General features: G+C 42.7%; 1 protein-coding gene and 1 non-coding gene across 2 annotated transcripts in view; one reads left to right on the forward strand and one right to left on the reverse strand.

The window, feature by feature from the left end:
• Window positions 1-15,236, reverse strand: part of LOC126188969 (fringe glycosyltransferase) — a 620,508-nt gene that overhangs the window by 283,531 nt on the left and 321,741 nt on the right. The window lies entirely within an intron of this gene.
• On the forward strand, window positions 2,935-3,009 carry Trnat-ugu (transfer RNA threonine (anticodon UGU)). The gene has a single exon. It is a non-coding gene; the product is annotated as a tRNA-Thr (tRNA).

The following is a 15,236-nucleotide window of genomic DNA, read 5'->3' on the forward strand; positions in this document are numbered from 1 at the left end:
ATTTGAAAGTGGCTGGACGAGTGCGACACGTGAAGAGGGAACAGGACGCCCATAAACGTCCACCAAGGTCCAGAACATTCAGCGAGCTAAAGAGATGGTTTTATAGACTGGGCGAGATACCGTCGATATGGTATGTTTTCTTTAGCCGTCAGCCACGGTTCTACCCATCAGATCGCTCACTATAAACTCTGCTTCCAAGAAGCTTACTGAAGAAAAGGACAAATCTGATGACATCTGCCAAAGCTTACTTGACCGTTTAACAGGGACGGTGATTCATTTTTGACCAGGGCAGTCAGCGGTGATGAAACGAGGTTTCACGACTAACAGCCACAATCAAAACGTCAGAATATGGAATGAAAATACCCCGGATCACCAATGAAAAAGCAAAAGACTCCGCCATTGCATTGGCCTTTCTTTGGCAGCAAATGTGCCTGCACTGACGGAGTACATGACAAAGAGAACATTCATTAACAGATAGTGTAAGTAGGCTGTTTAGGTTTTTATGTTGGTAACGCCATGTAGTGCTCTATATGAAAATCACTGACTGTGCTGTGTGCAGTCTGTAGCTCGTATGCATTGTTGGAATTTGCTATTGTAGTGTTGGGCAGTTGGCTGTTAACAGCTCGTAGCGTTGTGCAGTTTGAGGTAAGCCGCCAGCAGTGGTGGATGTGGGGAGAGAGATGGCGGAGTTTTGAGAGCGGATGATCTGGACGTGTGTCCATCAGAGAGAAAAGATGTTATGTGGACATGTGTCCGGAAATGCTTAATTTCCATGTTAGAGCTCATTTTAGTTTCGTCAGTATGTGATCAAATTGTAAATTTTCACAATCAACATGTGTGGGCTGACGAGAATCCGCACGCAATTGTGCAATCACGTCATCAACACAGATTTTCTGTGAACGTTTGGGCAGGCATCATTGGTGATGTCTTGACTGGGCCCCATGTTCTTCCACCTACGCTCAATGGAGCACGTTATCATGATTTCATACGGGATACTCTACCTGTGCTGCTAGAACATGTGCCGGCCGCGGTGGTCGTGCGGTTCTAGGCGCTCCAGTCCGGAGCCGCGCTGCTGCTACGGTCGCAGGTTCGAATCCTGTCTCAGGCATGGATGTGTGTGATGTCCTTAGGTTAGTTAGGTTTAATTAGTTCTAAGTTCTAGGGGACTGATGACCACAGCAGTTGAGTCCCATGGTGCTCAGAGCCTTTTTTTTTTGCTAGAACATGTGCCTTTACAAGTACGACAACATGTGGTTCATGCACGATGGAGCTCCTGCACATTTCAGTCGAAGTGTTAGTACGCTTCTCAACAACAGATTTGGTGACCGATGGATTGGTAGAGGCGGACGAATTCCATGGCCTCCACGCTCTCCTGACCTCAACCCTCTTGACTTTCATTTATGGGGGCGTTTGAAAGCTCTTGTCTACACAACCCCGGTACCAAATGTAGAGACTCTTCGTGCTCGTATTGTGGACGGCTGTGAGACAATACGCCATTCTCCACGGCTGCATCAGGGATTCCATGCGATGGAGGGTGTATGCATGTATCCTCGCTAACGGAGGACATTTTGAGCATTTCCTGTAACAAAGTGTTTGAGGTCACGCTAGTACGTTCTGTTGCTGTGTGTTTCCATTCCATGATTAATGTGATTTAAAGAGAAGTAATAAAATGAGCTCTAACATGGAAAGTAAGCGTTTCTGGACACATGTCCACATAACATATTTTCTTTCTTTGTGTGTGAGGACTATTTCCTGAAAGTTTGGCCGTACCTTTTTGTAACACCCTGTATACATTATGGTTTTTGAACACTATTAAGGTAAATACATTGTTTGTTCTTTATCAAAATCTTTCATTTGTTAACTATGACTATCAGTAGTTACTCCCTTTAGTAGTTAGAATCTTTTATTTAGCTGGCAGTAGTGGCGCTCGATTTATTGCAGTAGTTCGAGTAACGAAGATTTTTGTGAGGTAAGTGATTCATGAAAGGTATAGGTTATTGTTAGTCAGGGCCATTCTTTTGTAGGGATTTTTGAAAGTGAGATTGCATTGCGCTAAAAAATATTGTTTGTCAGTTTAGTGTTGATCAGAATAAGTAAAGAGCGAAATGTCTGAGTTCGTTCAGTTCTGCTCAGCTGTTTGAAAACCAAATAACGTAAGGGGTTTACCAGCACAGTAATTCAATAATTTTTCTAAGGGGACGTTTCAATAGTTTACAGGGAACTGTTTGAAAACAAACTGAAGCCAGTAAATTCTCAGCAAGCGAGGAGTTCTCTTGTCAATGAAACTGTTGCTTGAAACCACCAAGAAAGAGGGTTTTGAATTGCTGGAATACCCTTCGTACAGCGACTTTCATTTGTTTAGGCCTCACAGGGAGGTGGTTGATTTATTCAGATCAGAGCAGAAAGTGATGCAAAAGTGGCTTCGCGACCAACCGAAAACCTTCCTGGCAAGAATATACAATCTTGTGAACCGCTGGACCAAGTATATTGAAAACGAAGGACAATATATATATATATATATATATATATATATACTAAAATGGTATCTGTTCTTTCGGAGAAGTCCGAAAGAACAGATACCATCGGTGACCATGCAGTTCGTTAGAATGAAATTACAATGAAATGAACACCCTTAGCTGCTTACAGGCGTTGACATACGTAAAGGAGGGCAGATGAAAATGTGTGCCCCGACCGGGACTCGAACCCGGGAGATATATATATATTAGTTAAGGCTCACCGGCCACTTGACCATTTTCTTCTTCTGTGCGAATGCACAAACAGTGCCCGAACTTTTACGGAAATCAGCAACGCGCCGCGAGTAATGAGTATAATGGGCGGGGGCACTAGGAATGTAGTGCCGGACTATATGTTGAGAATGTGGGTTTCGTGGGAGGCGTGCCAGAGACAAATCCCTGCAGTCGCGCTATCCTCTGTGTCCTCGGTGGCTCAGATGGATAGAGCGTCTGCCATGTAAGCAGGAGATCTCGGGTTCGAGACCCGGCCGGGACACATATTTTGATCTGACCCCGTTGACGTATATCAACGCCTGTAAGCAGCAAAGGAAGGACAATATGTTGGAAAATAATGTAGGTGTCGGAACACCATATTTTGTAAATCCATTGTATGTCGACAAGTGTGGATAATTTTTTTGACTGTCCCACGTAGTTTCAGCTAAGTGGCACCATACCTCCTCCGTTGCGAGCGATCTCTAATGAAAATAATTCTACAACGACTGGGATGCTACCCACGTACCTTCGGGTCGGACACGAAATAACTAACGTACGATAGGTGCTATGGCAATAGAGGCGAGTAATGTTGCACACGGCTCAACATAAAATGAACGAAACAGACTACGCATATTCTTTTAGGAACATTTCCGAAGTCTTGATCCCCACATAGACTAAAAACTGTTACATAGCGCCATAGCTGGCGGGTATCTTGCGTAACATTCCAATTATAGGGAGCAGTAGGAATGTGGGGGTCTCCATTTCCAGCTCGTTTATCGCACGCAGCGTTTTTCCTGGGGGAGCCGCGTACGCCTTGCTCATTTCCATGCGCAGTGAAAAATTTGACAGCAGTGCTCCTGCCGCTTTGTCAGCTGCGGGGTCGGTACGCCAACACACGTGGCAGGAATATGAGTTGTTCACAGGAGGGAACACCCAAGCGGCCGAGCTGTCAAAACAGGCAGAGTGAGAAAGAGGAGGCCAATTTACGACGTGCAAGTTCCACGGCAGAGCTCCTTAACAACATACCATCATCTGAGAGTATAGTGCGTCATCTCCACGACGAAGGGGTCAAGTTTTGTGACGGCCTCTCATTTACCGTAGTGAATAACGAGGCCCATTTAGACAGGGGGAGAAAAAAGAATGGGTGTGGGGGAATGAATCTCATCTTCAGTGCTAGGAACTACATTTGTAGGATAGTGTGCGGATTTTCGAGTACTTGTCTTGGAAGAATTCATAGTTCCATTTCACCGCCTCACCCCACACGCAAGACCTGACGTAAGCAAAAGGTGCAGAAATTGAGCCAACGTTTCCATTTTCCTCTTGGTCCTACACGCTGAACATGTACTGGAACCATCATCAGTATGGTGCTACTTTCCTCTGAATGTTTTCCATCGGGAAAAAACATCTTGTCCATCTAAATCTTGTGATCCACGTTTCTTCATTGACGACAACGCAATTCCGAGTTCGTGGTTCACCTAGCCAATACTAATTGTTGGCTGCCTCTATGAGCAATTAATAGAATAACTGCTGTCTCAGCTGTAATCTGTTTCATATGTCAATATATTCCTCGTCATTCAAGCACGCTTTAGTAACGACAGCTAATTAATTTACAATGTGACCGGTTTCAGAATATTACAATTCTACCCCGTACGCCACCCGTTGTGACAGGGAATTTTCAAACCAAAATCTGCATCAGCGAAATCAGTGGCACTGGTGGTTCGTTTCACATCGATGAAGACACGCACTGCCACACTAGGTGGCGCCTGAGAAGGGAATCATTCTATTCAGAAAGTGGTCATCGTGTAAATTAATTGTCGTAAGTGAAGTAGAGTTGAAAGGGTAGAATCATCTTTATATGACGAACTAATTGTCACAGAGCAAGTAGATTATATATCTGTTTCGTAGCTTAATATCTCTAAGTAACTAAAGATTTATAGCAGCAGCGAAAAGAACAACAACTCGGGGTATGAGAGAAACACATTCCAATACATCGTTGCTGAAGTCTTTCTCGGATTTGGCATGTATTGCAACAGCTGTGCTCTCTTTCACTCTTCGGTTTCTTATCCTAAGTGGGCCACAAACCTCGTTATGATATAACATGTGAGTAACGCTTTAACAATCCATTAATGCAATAAATTAGTGATGCGTGATGAAATTCTTGAAACTGTATTGAATGCCAAATTTGTAATCATTGCATCTTCCATACACATCACGCACGCAACTGCGTACAGAAGTCTGATTTTTCATACTTTCTTCGCAAATACAACTAAAACAGTAAGGCAAGATTTTTACTAACAGTTTCATTACAAAACAAAAATTGAAAATATCATTGTCAAATAGACTAAAAAATCTGCTTAATATTTCATGGCTTGTTTGAAGATGAAGTGCATACCCAGGTAATTTAATTCGATGTCTGTCAGAGGTCATAGCCATACCTCAATGACCCTAGGCCCGAAATTATAACGCAATAATATGACATCTTGAAAAGACCGCATGCTGCTACAGTCGCAGGTTCGAATCCTGCCTCGGGCATGGATGTGTGTGATGTCCTTAGGTTAGGTAGGTCTAAGTTCTAGGGGACTGATGACCACAGCAGTTGAGTCCCATAGTGCTCAGAGCCATTTGAGCCATTTTTTGAAAAGACCGCAAACTATGATAACTATGATTTTTTTAAAACTCAAACATGAAATATGTTGATAATTAACCTCCGCATTAACCGTTTTCACATTATAGGGGTTTGATGCCTCGCTATGGTCATGGGGAGAATAATTAAATTATGGACATCTACTTCACCGGTAGTCAGGTTGTTAATAACGTGTCTGCGCACCAGACTGATTTCGGCAAGATAAATACATGATTATATAAATATTCGTCTCATATCTGTTCTTTACGAGCTGCTATGTTGACGCATGTACACTATTTTATGAATCGATTCTTGATACTGCCGGCGCTTACAATAGTGAAGTCGGGACGATGCGTTCTCGTTCCATCACGAGGTTCCATTTAGTGGTGTCTCCTGACGGAAGAACAAAATTTAGTTCATAAGGAAATCGACAATAAAGAAATTGATACTAGCAACAAACTGTAGAAATTGCAGATTATCTCCAGATATTCATGAGTGCAAATTCCATTTCCTACAATTCCTCAAATTCTGAGGAGGCAGAAAGTAGTAGTGTGAAAGTGATTACCAGCAGCGTCTCAATACAAAAGGTATGGTTCTGCGGCCAAGGTAAGGCGTCGCAGTGCGAGGTCTGACTCACGCTACGACGTGGAGGAATTTTTGGCAATTAACTTTTTCTGCAGCTGACGCCGAAGAAGAAGGCTGTCCCATTCTAGTTTTCGTGCGGGATCTGATCCGAGGCGGATCGAATCCATTATGGAAGAATAGCGTGAAATTGTCAGAGCACAGGCGAGCACACGCGTGCTGTGTGTGGAGGGGAGGGGGCGCTTTCTTGTTTACGTCAAAAACTAGCCACAAGCCCAAACTAGCTACCTGGCACACGAGACGTAGTTGCCTCGGTTGGACGTTTTACGTGTTCACCACGTGGGCTAGTATGGACACCTCAGCTCTCCCTTATTTTGCATTGTGTCGTGAAAAAGGAAATAGCTGTAGAAGATACTGCCGTACACGAAATTGTTTCATGGACGTTTCCGTACCGAACAACATATGACGAAGTGCTAGACGGCTGTGAAATCAGACATGATTTAGATATGTATGTTCGTAGTGTCTTTTTAGTTAAATCTCAATCACTAATTATAAGTGTCTTGCATCAGAAACTATTCTCTCTCTCTCTCTCTCTCTCTCTCTCTCTCTCTCTCTCTCTCTCTCTCTCTTTTACGTGGAGGTACAGCAATAGGAGGTACAACGAAGTGAGTTCTTTTATAGTTTAGAGGCTGACATTCAGATTTTAAGTTGCCTAGATTAAATAGTAAAAGGCGAGGTAAAAAGGATGCTTCATATTCTTAGCCTAGGAGTAAACAAAGCTAGGAGTAAATTAGACTCAATGAAGAAGGAGAAGAAATAGAAATTCAGTAGCTTGCTAATTTTTGCTGTTCATATTTTCAGAATAACCTAAATAAACGACTGTTAAGATAAAATTGTGTAACAAGGTTGCAGATGACTGCGCTGACAGTAGTTCCAACGCTGAAAATGAAAAAAGGAAACTTGGGTTTGAGCATGAGGTCATTAGAGACGGGCAATTCACTCGTATCGAACTAGAATAGAGAACAAAACCGGTGGTGGCTTTCTCAAGGGAACTGTTCATGCATTCCTATTGAGTGATAGAGTGAAACCACAGAAAAACCTAAATCTGGAGAAGTCAGGAGGGGATCTGAACCCTGCTGCTGACGTATGGGAGATTAGAGTCTTATCCAATGGGACAACTAGTTTAACAGCGCTATGAACTACAGCACTGCGTTACAATTAAAGTACGAAGAATAAAAATGTTTGATTAAGATGTAATTACATATACATCTTTTGTACAAACATAAAACTTGTTTCCTAAGTTGCATCCTCACGCGATAAATATTTTATCTGACCACGTGTAGTTCTTCGTCATTTCTAAACAGAGGGCCAACTACGTGATTGAACTAGAGCCATCTCTTAGAACATCAGTATGGCATATCAAACGGAGTACTTCCAAGGTGAAAGTAACTATGAAATAAAAACTTAATGACTAATGAACGGTTAACATATTGCGACTGAGCCTGAAATTTCAGTAGTTTCAATGCAGCAGGAAAGACAGTAAATCTGAAAACTAGAAAATAAGAAGGCTCAATCTAGACAAAGGGGGTTAGTGAAGTAGAATGGAATAAAGATAAAGATTTTTGGTCTGACAAATTTAGAGTAATATTATCAGCAGCAGAGAAGTGTGTGACGAGAGTAGCATTTGTTACGAATAGGAAATTAGGGCAGAGAGTGAGTTAATGCGAACAGTTCGGTCCTAGCGCTGCTTTCTTAAGAATCGACAGCAAACCAACCCCAACAACAATACTTCAAGTATATATGACGAAGTCACAAACAAGTTAAAGAGGTGCACAAAGTATATGGGAGATGAAAATCCAATATTTACGTGGTATTGGAATGTCGTTGCAGGGGAAGGAGTAGAAGATAAGGTTACAGGACAATACGAGCTTGATAGTGGGATGAGAGAGTAAAAAGACTGAGTTCTGCAATAAATTTCAGTTAGTAATAGCAAAGACACGGTTCAAAAAATCATTAGGGGAAGAGAGAGACTTGAAAATAACCTAGAGATAGTTTTGGATTACATCACGGTCAGACAGAGATTTCTAAATCAGGTACTGGATTGTAGGCATACCCAGGAGCAGATATACACTTGGATCGCAATATAGTAATGATGAAGTGTAGACTGATGTCTTAGAGAAACGATCGGAAGGATCACTGTGTAAATATTACAGGTACTGTGATAATTAACATCACAGTAAGCAGTTCAGTTGATAAGGAATGACCATCTCTAAAAGGGGTATCACAGAAACTGAACAAACATGTGTAGAAGGAAGGTAATTGCTAAGAATGCTTGGGTAACAAAAATGTTTCAATTGATCGACGAAAGAAGTAGGTACAAATGTTTAGTGAAATTCATGAATACAGAAATATGTCACTTACGAAAGAAATAAACTTGTAATGCAGGGAAGCCATGGCGAAATGGCTCCAGAAAAAAAAGTGAAGAAATCAAAAAGAAATAGTTGTTTGAAGGACTGATTCAGGCTTGGTGAAATTAAGAGCAAGGGCGTAAACATTAATAAGAACCGTGAGAATTCTACTTTTATGCGCAGGAGGGAGCGCGCTGATAGGTGGAAATAGCAAATTCAAGGTTTTTAAGAGGGACAGATCTTGTCTGTTGATATAACTGAGTTAAGGATGGACGAAGTAAGGGATCCATTATTACAGTCAGAGTGTAATAGAGCTTTGGACGACTCAGAATGAAATAAAGCAGTAATTCCTGATAATATTCCTTCTGAAATCACTGTGGGAAGTGGCAGACAAGGGACTATTCAGGTTAGTGTGTAAAATCTGTGAGTCTGAAGACATAGCATCAGACTTTCAGTAAAGTATCATGAACACTATTCCGATGATAGCAAGAGCAGATAAAAGTGAGAACTATTGCACATTCAGTTTGACGGCTCATGCATCCAACTTGCTGTCAAGAATAACGTACAAAACAAGGGAAAAGAAAACTGAGGATATATTAGACGACAATCGCTTTGGCTTTCGTAAATCTAAGGGCAATTGATGGAATAAAACTTCAGAAACAACAAGACACGTTTGTAGGATTTGTAGACCTGAAAAAAATCGTTGAGCAGTGTAAAATGATGTAACATGTTCGAAATTATGAGAAAAATAGGAGTAAGCTGTAGGGGAAGACGGATAATGTGCAACACTTACAAGAACCAAGATCGAACTAAGAAAATAGAAGATCAAGAACCAAATGCTCGTATTAAAAAGGGTATAGGGAGTGTCTCGTCCTCACTGTTCAATCAGTACATCGCCCTCACTGTTCAATCTGTACACCGGAGAAGCAATGACGGAAATGAAAGATTCAAGAATGGGAATGAATACATGGTGAAATAATACCACTGATAAGATTCGCTTATGACATGCTATTCTTAGAGATTAGAGGAGAATCATTACACAACCCTTTGAATGGTCTAATGAGTACATAATACCAATTTAGAGTTAACTGAAGAAAAATGAAAACAATGAAGAGTACCAGAAATGAAATTAGCGACAAGCTCAGCATCAAAATTCGCGAGCAAGACAAAGTTTTTGGAATTCTGCTACCTTGGAAACTTATGGTGGATAAAGCGTTTTGACAACATAGTACATATACAGTCATTCTTCCCTTCTTTATCCACCATGTTTAAGAAGTATTGCAAGATTCCTTACCGTCTTCCTCTCCAACAACAACATGTCGTCACCATAATTAGTAGTTTTAACTCTATCTTAACTGTAAAATCATGTGCTACTTCTGAATCACTGTTGACTTCTTTCTTCACACCATTTAAACGAGGCCGCCAATAGACAGCAGCCTAAGCGTGCGTCTTCTGGTACGGGCTCCGTCTTCCTTTATTGCAGATGTCTCTTCACTGGAGAAGTGTACGAGTTGCTTTGTTCGAGCTGTTAATGGAGATCTGGACTGTTGTGTTGCGAAACGAGGCCATCTGTCCATTATACGATATCGTGGGAAGTGCCTCGTGGAGTCGAAGGCGACACAGGAAACGCAAGAGAAGCGAGCGTCATAAAGGAAACAAAAGTAAGGGGACACAGCAGCGCGAAAGAGAGGAGCAGAGGGCGTTGCGTGCGAAACAGACATCAGCCCATCTCGCGTGTCAACCGCAGCAGACGGCGTCCACCTTCTCACTGTGAAGGGCCGACCTCGGCCGACGGGCCTGCCCCCCATGGCGTGCTGACGACTTCACGTGGCACCTCATTACAGACAAAAGTCCTCGCAGTATCCGACTGCGACACCGGTCACCCTGGGAAGAAATCAAGTCTGGGCCATCGAGGTGGTGGTTATTGCTGTTGCCAATCCGATTGCAAAATCGGTGGCGATCGTTTTATTTCTCCCAGGCGCTCCAATCCGATGTCCATATCTGTTCCTAACATTTGTTGCAGATCAAATACTTTAAATCGATTTCTTGAAATTTTGTGCGGGATGTGATATTGATACCTTTTAACAGAAAGTGGTACGTTTCATAATGTAACCATTCATTCATCGGCCACCCGGCCGGAGTGTCCGAGCGGTTCTAGGCGCTTCAGTCGGGAACCGCGCGATCGCTACGGTCGCAGGTTCGAATCCTGCCTCGGGCATGGATGTGTTTGACGTCCTTAGGTTAGTTAGGTTTAAGTAGTTCTAAGTTCTAGGGGACTGATGACCTCAGATGTTAAGTCCCATAGTGCTCAGAGCCATTTGAACCATTTTGAAGCATTCATCGGCTGATGTAGACTGGATGTGCTGCTGTTTCATGGCTGTCTACATCAACCAAATAAATTATTTTACGAGTAAATCCATCTTTCAAGCCAATATGTCGTATTGTTTCAAGCTTCCTGTGGGACCTGAATTCGGATGGATTTAGTGTTAGAAAATAAAGCACTATACTTGACTAACGTCACCACCGAGCTATGCTTAGAAATAAATTCTGACCTCTTCTCATCGTCGCGTAACCATTTATCTTTCATTAAGTGGGTTTCATTCACTCTTCATAAATAATTTTGTAGTGCGAGGTTTCGCTCGCTTTAGATGACCATAGGCAAAGGCAGCTGTGGAAACCGTTGTTAAGGATAGTTCAACGGTAAATTGTCTGCCGCTGGCCTAAATGACCTCTGTTGTGTTTCCTAGAGCCAGGTAATGAAGGATACTGTCTAGTTTGAGAAGCTTTGGTGCTGGAGGCTCGTAAGGAAGGGGAATAACCGTAATTCTGGAGTGAATTATACTGTGATTTACTAAATGTTTACAACTTTCAACCGTAATTTTCGATGTGATGACCCGAAGAAAAAAATCTGTATGCAAACAGCTATTGTTCTGATAGGTTAAAAGTGACGTAAACATAAGGGAATTGACGATACTAACGGCCGAGTTCTGTTTCTAATGACCCCGTCGCCGACACGTAGTTGAACTCGTTGCAATATTTCCTACAGTGTTCTCAAACGAAAATCAATACCATAACATGTCACTTTAAATGGTTCAAATGGCTCTGAGCACTATCGGACTTAACTTCTGAGGTCATAAGTCCCCTAGAACTTAGAACTACTTAAACCTAACTAACCTAAGGACATCACACACATCCATGCCCGACGCAGGATTCGAACTTGCGACCGTAGCGGTCACGCGGTTCCAGACTGTTGCGCCTAGAACCGCACGGCCACTCCTCCTGGCCATGTCAAATTTCATTTTTTTAAATCCTCAAATCCTAGTACGGACAATAATGTTTCTTTTTCTGAATTTGATTCCTCTCTCCTTTTCCCGAACTTACTTTCATCCAGTTCCCTCACTTAGCTTTAATCTTTTCCACTGTGTGGTACGGCAAGAAAGAAAGAATGAATTGATTGTTGGTGTTAATAACGATCATCCTCCTTTACCTCCTCTGCATTACTGCAGATGACGTGCCACTGAGCACATTTGTTCCGGGTTCTGTTATAGTTCACTAACCCGCTGTCTTAAAGTTGATGTCCCCAGCGCAGAAAACAGCATGCAAGTCGTAGGTTCTGTATCTTGAGGCTGAAACTGACTTAGCGAGGTTCTGTTCTGAAATAATGTATCAGTTCTTTGGGATGCCACTCGCGTATTTTAATATAGCCACACGAGAAGACTACATGATCTTAATATAACACCTTCTGTTACAGCAAAGTACATGATCAAACACAATGTTTACGAAAATGTATCTTTATACTATTTGTGGCACGTGTCTGTGCCTCATGACTACCGGAGCGAATCTTTTAATACTGAATGCTGGCAAATACATCCTGCGACAGACAACATGTCTGTTCTTCTCGACTGCCTAATCCAGAGTGACGAACAGCCCGAAAAACTTCGCGCGCCATACCAGAAAAGGCGTGACCCGAACGCTTCCGAAGTGCTTCGTCTGCAATTTCGTTAGTCTTTTGTTTTTGATTTAAATTGTTTTTAATAATTCTAAAATGACTGACTGATAGTAAGCTGTTGAGAGATATTCGTATTAAAAAGTGAAGTCATTCGAATGAGTAGTTTAACTAATAATAATAACTATACTTTAACGTTTTGGCGCCCTTGCTCCGAACACAACAGCCAATCACAGAGCAGTAGCATTATGCAGGCGGCCTTTCTCACGGGAATGGTACCGAATCTAACATATGTCACAGGTACCTCACACCACATTTCGTCATCTATATACTTCTTGCATCTCCACTGCTCTGTGAACAGCTTCTTGGAGCCTAATATGATGGCTGACTAAGCCAGAAATATTACAACGGCTCGATCCGAACTTCGTTAAAGATCAACTGCTCTCGCTATCATGTACTACTTCATTCTTTGCTTGCTAACCTGTTGTGCCATTTGCTACACTCCAGCGTTACAGTTGTGATAACGTGTCGAAACTATGATGACATCCAATCACTTTTGAGCACCCTCCCGAGAAGCAAAATACCGCTCCTGTTGGGAGTGTTATACGCTGCGCAAACGTCATGCTTTATCCGTCCAGCACACAAAAACGGCATAAAGGAGTGTGCGTCGAACAGGGATGACGAGTAAGAGTACAGGAGGAATCGATAAAAAATCCCTGTGCAGGGGGAAAAGAGCGAAATAAGTAAGGAAGACGGAAAAGAAGTTAGCGGCAGCAGCGGTTAGGCGAGTACCTGCAGTCAGACGGCAGCCCGAGCGCGTGAAGGCAGGTGGTGGGGTGGGGTGGGGTGGGGTGGGAGCGCGCCTCGTATGCTAATGTCGGCGCCGAGCTGGAATCCGGCCGCTTATTGTCTCCCGAGCGGAAGCCGCGAGGGCCTAGTCTGCGCTAAGCGGCGACCTCCCAACTCATACTCGCCTCTCGTCCGCTGGCGGGCGCTGCGAGCGGCGTAATTAGACGTAATTAACGTCGAAACAATGGCCGGCGGGCGTTGCCGCTTTCATAACCGAGATATAGCGGAGCAAATACTGAATACTTATCCGTTTTGCGAAATGAAGACACGCGTCTCCGTTGCAGGTAATGAGGAAATTTGGAATGTAATCACTGTAGCTTCCTCACCCTATCTGAATCATTACGTTTAATGAAGAAAGTAAGAGCATATGGACTATCAGACCAATTGTGTGATTGGATTGAAGAGATCCTAGATAACAGAACGCAACATGTCATCCTCAATGGAGAGAAGTCTTCCGAAGTGACAGTGGTTTCAGGTGTGCCGCAACGGAGTGTCGTAGGACCGTTGCTATTCACAATATACATAAATGACCTTGTGGATAACATCGGAAGTTCACTGAGGCTTTTTGCGGATGGTGCTGTGGTATATCTAGAGGTTGTAACAATGGAAAATTGTACTGAAATGCAGGAGGATCTGCAACAAATTGACGCATGGTGCAGGGAATGGCAATTGAATATCAATTAAGAGAAGGAAATGCAATCCGAAAACAAAGGAAGTAGGTTGCAGTAAACTTGTTCGCCCACTGCTTGAATACTGCTCACCAGTGTGGGATCCGTACCAGGTAAGGTTGATGGAAGAGATAGAGAAGATCCAACGGAGAGCAGCGCGCTTCGTTACGGGATCATTTTTAATCGCGAAAGCGTTACGGAGATGATAGATAAACTCCAGTGGAAGACTCTGCAGGAGAGACGCTCAGTAGCTCGGTACGGGCTTTTGTCAAATTTCGAGAACATACCTTCACCGAAGAGTCAAGCAGTATATTGCTCCCTCCTACGTGTATCTCGCGAAGAGACAATGAGGATAAAATCGGAGAGATTAGAGCCCACAAAGAGGCATACCGACAATCTTTCTTTCCACGAACAATACGAGACTGGAATAGAAGGGAGAACCGATAGAGGTACTCAAAGTACCCTCCGCTACACACTGTCACGTGGCTTGCGGAGTACGGATGTAGATGTAGATTACATCGCGTTTTTTTAACAAGCTTGAGCTCGGAATATCCACAGAAAGGCGTGCTAAAAACTACAGCTGGTAATAGCCGTGCGCTTCACAAAAGTTAAAATCTGGGACTTCAAATTTGTTTTTTACATAAGAACCGACTTATCTCGCAGCACTATATTTTATTTCTACCAAACGTGTTTCGCCTTTTTCACTTTAAGGCATCATCAGTGAACTCTAGAATCACACAGTTTTGTGATACGTGTTAGCTGTAGACTATGAAACAGTTCACGACTCGTTTTTTTGAAAATAAACGATTACTAACAGTTCTTCACGCTTTTCGTTGGCGCTGCGTTTCCTCTCATCCGTTCACAAGAGGTCGCACTACAGTTCTTTTTACGAAACATATGTATGTTTTTATGTTCCAAACTTTTTTCTTCCGTTTTTCATCTTTTTGCCCTTATTGTTGCGATACACTATCAGTCTTCTATCACCAATTACAGATATTTCATCGAAAGCTGTGATTTCAAGACTTAAGTACTGCGAGTTCACTACGTGTCTCATCCTCTTTGGTTTGTTTATGTACATGTTGTCAGCCTAATGAATTATATGTTGTGACTTAACATCTATTCATTTTTGTGCTTGCTGCAGAGGATGACCATGCAAACAAACGCGCTGGTATTTCGTGTTTACGTAAATAGAGAACAACGAATCAAAACCACAGCCAGCCACATCACGTTTATGACATTTGAGTTCTAATGTTCTAATGTGTGTGAAATCTTATGGGACTTAACTGCTAAGGTCAGCAGTCCCGAAGCTTACACACTACTTAACCTAAATTATCGTAAGGACAAACATACACCCATACCCATGCCCGAGGGAGGACTCGAACCTCCGACGGACGGGGGCGGGGGGGAGAGCCGCACGAACCGTGACAAGACATC

The sequence above is a fragment of the Schistocerca cancellata genome, chromosome 1 (genome assembly GCF_023864275.1).
Source record: "Schistocerca cancellata isolate TAMUIC-IGC-003103 chromosome 1, iqSchCanc2.1, whole genome shotgun sequence".
Classification (NCBI taxonomy): Eukaryota; Metazoa; Arthropoda; class Insecta; order Orthoptera; family Acrididae; genus Schistocerca; species Schistocerca cancellata.